The sequence below is a fragment of the Siphateles boraxobius genome, unplaced genomic scaffold, assembly GCF_051911475.1.
Source record: "Siphateles boraxobius isolate OS27281-9 unplaced genomic scaffold, OSU_SipBor_1 29, whole genome shotgun sequence".
In the NCBI taxonomy this organism is placed as follows: Eukaryota; Metazoa; Chordata; class Actinopteri; order Cypriniformes; family Leuciscidae; genus Siphateles; species Siphateles boraxobius.
In genome coordinates, this window is record NW_027508908.1 from 17,613,517 (window position 1) to 17,619,516 (window position 6,000).

Here is a 6,000-nt window from a genome sequence, read left to right on the forward strand (position 1 = left end):
CCATACCCATCACGTTTTTCTTCAACACCAGCGAAATGTTAGCAATGTCTGTTGAAAGGAGACGTCGGGCAGCTGCTCGAAGGTCTTGCCTTAGGAGAAGACTATTGATTTTATACTGAACACATGTAAGTACGAATTCTTAAAAACAACATTACCCCGGAATGACTTGATGACCCAGAATGATAATGATTAATGCTGATCAACACTCAATTATATTACATATTTTCTTACTGAAAATTATATGTTGTAGTAAAACATGCCTAATTTTCTGTTATTGTCATAATAACATAGGCCTACTATGGACTAATACAGCCAATGTGAATACATACATTTTCAGTCAAGAAATTAATTAATGTATGAATTAATGAAATAATTATATTAACTGACTACAATAAGAAACATGAACAACGAGTAAACAAATGGATAAAACTAACCATCACAATAAACAAATGCAAGTCAACAACGCATGAAATAAAGCTTTATTCAAATGTCTTGTTTAACAAATTATCACATATTTACAGGCAGTGAACCCCACATCCTACTGCCATCTCAACAGAGCTGTTCCCATTCTGCGGCTTTATCTTGATGAAGCAGCTGACCACCGGTTCCCACCTTCGCCTGTCTCTGCTGTCCATCATGTCCCTGATTGCTGCAGTCAGACTGGGATCTGACCATGGATGGGAAACGGACATTGAGGTGCTTGTGTTCCTGCACTGGCTGGCCCATGCAGCGTCATACAGGGTGGTGTCGCAGACCTTCGATATCCCCAAGTCCTCTGTGCATGTCACTGTGCACAGAGTGAGCAAGGCCATTATGGGAATTTTGAGGAGGGTGATTTGCTTTACGACCGAAGTGACCTGGAGGCAGTGGGAGCAGGATTTGCACAGATGGCAGGGTCACCAGCTTTAAGCAGAGCAGTTGGTGCAATAGATGGCTGTCATATCCGTATCAAACCTCCAGCAAATAACTCCCACTGTTACTTCAACAGGAAGCTATTTCACTCCATCCAACTCCAGGCCATCACTTATCACCGGGGGAAATTCCTTGATGTCTTTGTGGGATATCCTGGGTCTGTGCACGATGCCAGGGTGCTGAGGAACAGCCCAGTGTATGCTGACAGTGTATATCCACCTGCAGGCAAGTGCATTCTCGGGGATGGAGGCTATCCTTGCCTGAGTGCACCCATCTGCCTCATCACCCTGTACAGAGAGCCTGTACAGAACCCTGTGCAGGCTCGTTTCAACTCTAAGCACTCCCGTGCCCGCAACATCGTGGAGAGAGCTTTTGTGATGCTGAAGACACGCTGGTGCTGTATTTTCTTCAAGGCCTTGGAGGTGTGCCCTGCCTTCGTGCCTGAGGTTGTTGCGTGCTGCGCTGTGCTTCACAATCTCGCTCTAGCCAATAGGGACATCGTTGAGCCAGAGGAAGACCATGATGACGCCCCCCCTGAACCTCACAACCTAGAAGCAAGAGTGGGAGAACATCTGCGGGACAATCTGGCTGCTGCGGTGTCTGCTCCAAAAATTCCTGTGCCGGCTCTCCATGAGCATGACTACCTTTAAAACTTTTAAAAATTAAAATGTTTTACAATTCATTTTGTCAGCATTCCATTTCTTTCTAAATGTCATTTTATAGCTTTATTACTTTTGTTGTGTAGTGGGATAGACTACTGAACTGGTAAGCAGAAGATTGCTGGTCGATCTCCAGAGCCGCCACCACTAGTGTGAAAGGACATCAGTACTCCAGGTTGATGCAGGGTCATTGTCCCTGTAATACATGCACTGTAAGTCACTTGGCTAAAAACATCTGCCAAATTCAAATGTTTTATGAATTGTCTCAGGCATAAACGTTCAAAGTTGCTAATTTCTTAACTTATTTCTTCAAGGTACTACTATAATACGAAATGCATACATTTACTACCATTTCTATTTGGTGGGTTAAAGCGTTAATTCACCTAAACATATGAGATCAGCCATTATGTACTTTCTATTATTTACATTCTTTACAATTTTAGCCAAACAAACGTTTGTGTTAATGTGTTTAAAATGTTTGCTCTTTACATAAACCCAAATGTGTAAATGATCAGAAAACACTTTTTACTTAAATACATTTTTTGCCAGAATTTCAAGCAGCGAAAGGAATCTCTCATCCCTTTCTTTTGTCTCCCGCTCTCTTTTTTCCTCTTTCTCGCTTGCCTCCCAGCGCCATCGCTCTTCACTTTCCCTTGCTTCTCTTGCTTGTCTTTCCTCCCTCGCTTGTCTCTCTCGTTCTCTTCTGTCATCTTTCTCCTCCCTTTCTCTCCATAGTCTCTCCTCCCTCTCAGCTGCTTTCCGCTCTCTCTCCTCTTCTCTCTCCTCCATCTCCCGGATCAGGTCCTCCACATCTCTAGGCCTTTTTGTGGTTCTCGCTGTCTCTTGCCTCACTGAGGATGAAGAGGCCACAGCAACATCCGGCCCACATGAGGCAACGAGGGCAGGGGGAGTGATGGAGGGTCTGCCCCCAATTGCCTCATCCATGGCAGAATACCACCTCCAGGATGCTGCTGTGGGCTCTCCATCCTCAGTGCTTACCCCTGTCTGCGGACATTTCAGATCCTACAAAAAGCATAACTACACAAGCAAAATACAAAAGCAGTCATTTTAATAGCACAATGTCATTTGATTTTTGTATTATAAGTAACAAAGTAACAAGTATCTCACTTTATATTTTGGTTTTAGGTTTTCCCATTTTTTTTTTTTACAAATGCAGCCGTCACTCTGCCTTGCAGGTTCTGCTCCACCACAAAGGCTCTGCAGTAAATTCCCAGAAATCAAGAATCAAAAAGTGCTTTGAAATTACAAAAATTAAACTACAACTTAACTTTCAAATCGATTTTTATTCATTTCTATAGTATACTCACTCAAAGCCTTTGATCGCTGCATTGCGCTTTCCTGGTGAAGAGGGCTTAATGAGCCACTTTCCACCGGATAAGCAGGTGTGTGTGCTCATCCGTCCCTGTAACATCCAGACAAGATTCACGTTACCTCTATGATCTCAATACCACATTTACATGTTGATGTATTTGCTGAAGTGTTAAGTAGCTTTACATCCAGCTCCAATGTTCCTCAATTACTAATGGACAAATAAAATAGATTATTTATATTTAGTTACTTTATGTACATTTATTTACATTACTTAGATTTATGTATTGTAAACTACACAATAGCACACATACATCACTCAGATCTACTTCATTTCTGTTAGATGTACTCGATGTAATTTCACTAAAATGGCAATGAAGATTACCTATTAATTGTCATTTAAGTGAAATTACTGAACTTAAATATACAAGCTTGATAAAAAATATCATTCTAGAAGAAAATTTCCAATGGCACTTAGAGGGTTTTGCATCTGAACTCTTCATATATATATATATATATATATATATATATATATATATATATATATATATATAGAGAGAGAGAGAGAGAGAGAGAGAGAGAGAGAGCGCTGATGGCAGTAAGCCATCCGGGAACTTCTCGCCTACTCTTTTATGAGTACTGAGGTTTCGGACATACTACACCTTTCACGTACTGTTTTTCTCTACTATATAGTAGGAGAGTATGGATATTCGGACGCACTAATAGTATATGCACGTCTGAATCTCGCGAGAATTGGTACGTCACCCAGGTAATTCTCGCCTACTCTTTTATGGATACTAAGGATTCAGACATACTTATTCGCTCGCCTACTATTTTTTCCCTACTATATAGTAAGGAAGTATGCGGTTTCGGACGCAGCCCATGTGAACAGGGACGTCCTGGGATGTCACATGATTATGGCACTTCTTTGTGTGTTCCATATATGGACTGCATGTGCACACGGCGCCCTCAGGCTGCCAGTATGGATTGAAAACACAGTACATCAGAGTATTCAGCGCTCATAATGATCACATCGGCCAATTTGGGTATAAATTCAATAAATATTATTCCTGTCTATATAAATCTGATGTAAACCTATGAGAATCTATCAATATGTCTCCAAATCTGCAAATTTTTGAGCTAAAAGCCCTGAGGGACATTGTTTTGTCAAGAGATGTCATGACGACCTCACAGGAGTTTTTTTTTGAATGAGAGCGGCTGACGAGCATAATTCATATTAAAGGTATCGACTCATTTTTTGATTACATAACTCCTGACACAAATTAAGACATAACTGTCACTATAAGTTTCTCAGAATACAATAGTGGTCAAATACTGAAACTTAAGTCTTATATCTTTTTAATGATGTATAGTTTGTCAAGGTAATAACTTTAAATCTGATTGGCTATGTAACTACCATATAATTTTCAAAACAGTCAATCTACAAACAAATGCACACAGCCTGCATAAAGAAGCTGTGCCTTTTTTTGAGCCATGGTGACTACCGTAAAAATGTGAGTCAGAACTACTCAGTCACCTCCTTCAGTCCACCCCCCTGAGCACTGCCCACCATCCCTCCCTCCTTTTGCCCAACCACCAGACAACATCGCGTCCATACCATTGCTGAGCAACAACAACACGGAAACATGTCGAGAAAACGCTGTTCAGTCGATGGATGTCAGGAAACTACATCATTGCACAGGCTTCCGAACAACATTAATATAAGAGACCATTGGCTGTTGTTTATTAATTTGGAAATAGCACAGCAATTTAGTTTGACCTTAAAGTCCCTGTAAAGGCAATTCTAAAAAATTCTGAACACATTATAAATGTTACAAATGTATTGCTAAAACATATTACAAAGACTGTGAACTGTGAAGTACTGAATTGTGGAGTTAGACCGTTAAACAGTTTTTCACCATTGCTGTGTTTCTGATTTTTTTGGCTGTGGCTAAAACAGGGGCTCGATGACGCACTGGAGCCCCTGAGCTCCTGGACACGCCCCTACTTGATGACGCACAGGAGCCACTGAGGCTGGCCCCTCCCCTGACAATATAAATAGAGCACATTCATATCAGTTTGCCGCTCAAACGCGAGTTACTGTCAGTACTATTAGTTACTACAGTTTCACATCAAGAAGAGGTGGATTAATTTTGTGAAGAGCCACCTTGATGGAGAGCTGAGGATCACTGCCAAAACCTGTAGTGATTATTTTACACAGGATAGTTTTATAAACTTTCGTCAGAGACAATTGGGATTCACTGATAATCCGCTGTTAATGGTGAATGGGGCCGAACCGACTATCTCCAGCCTCGGGCTTCATCCTCCCATTGCGCCGACAACTGGTGCAATCATCGGCAGTGCGTGTCCATCGTGCGAGCATCCATTCTGGCTGTAGCGGTGACAGTTGAGTGTGCCAACTCAGCTTTCCTGCGAGAGGGCGTGGTTTCAGCGCAGCCAGCGGACACGCCCCCAGCATTTGAGAGCAGAGACTACTGTTTATTTTTTCAAGATTTTGATAGCTTATTTTATGTACTTGCCGGCTTTTTTTATCATTCAAATTTGGCTTGGTGGCTAATAACACATTTTTCTGTGGTGTGACAAACTCAGAACACATACTTAATTTTGACTTTACAGGGACTTTAACTGTCTGTTCTGCACATTTTAAAAGTCACTGCTTCGTCAATCAGGCACAGTTCAATGACGGTTTTCCAAAGAAGCTACTCATCAAAGATGCTGCAGTCCCTACATTGTTGGGTCCGACCTCAAATTCGCAACCCGTATATAAACTTCTAACACATTTTATGTTACATTATGGAGCCAGCATAATCTGAAATTATAGTTTGTGAACGGATATGCAACACTAAAGTGTTTCTAAATTGATGCTGACATGTTGTTTTGTACAGTCTATGGTTGCCACAAGCTTTGATAGAATATCTGTTGGAAACAAGACAAAATGCATTGTTTGTTTTCCTAAGTTACAGACACTGGACCTGTTGGTGTCTGTTGTTTTTATTTAGTTAAAGACGGTGAGATTGAGTTCACTCAGTCTCTGTGTCTTTTCTTTTGCTAAAAGAAGCTCACGTTTAGTGTACTTGCA

At 41.2% G+C, this 6,000-nt stretch overlaps 1 long non-coding RNA gene across 1 annotated transcript; it reads right to left on the bottom strand.

The window, feature by feature from the left end:
* Window positions 1-456: 456 nt before the first annotated feature.
* Window positions 457-2,007, bottom strand: LOC143754043 (uncharacterized). The gene is made up of 2 exons (XR_013207871.1): window positions 1,645-2,007; window positions 457-1,552 (listed from the first exon to the last, which is right to left on the bottom strand). It is a non-coding gene; the product is annotated as an uncharacterized LOC143754043 (long non-coding RNA).
* Window positions 2,008-6,000: the final 3,993 nt, after the last annotated feature.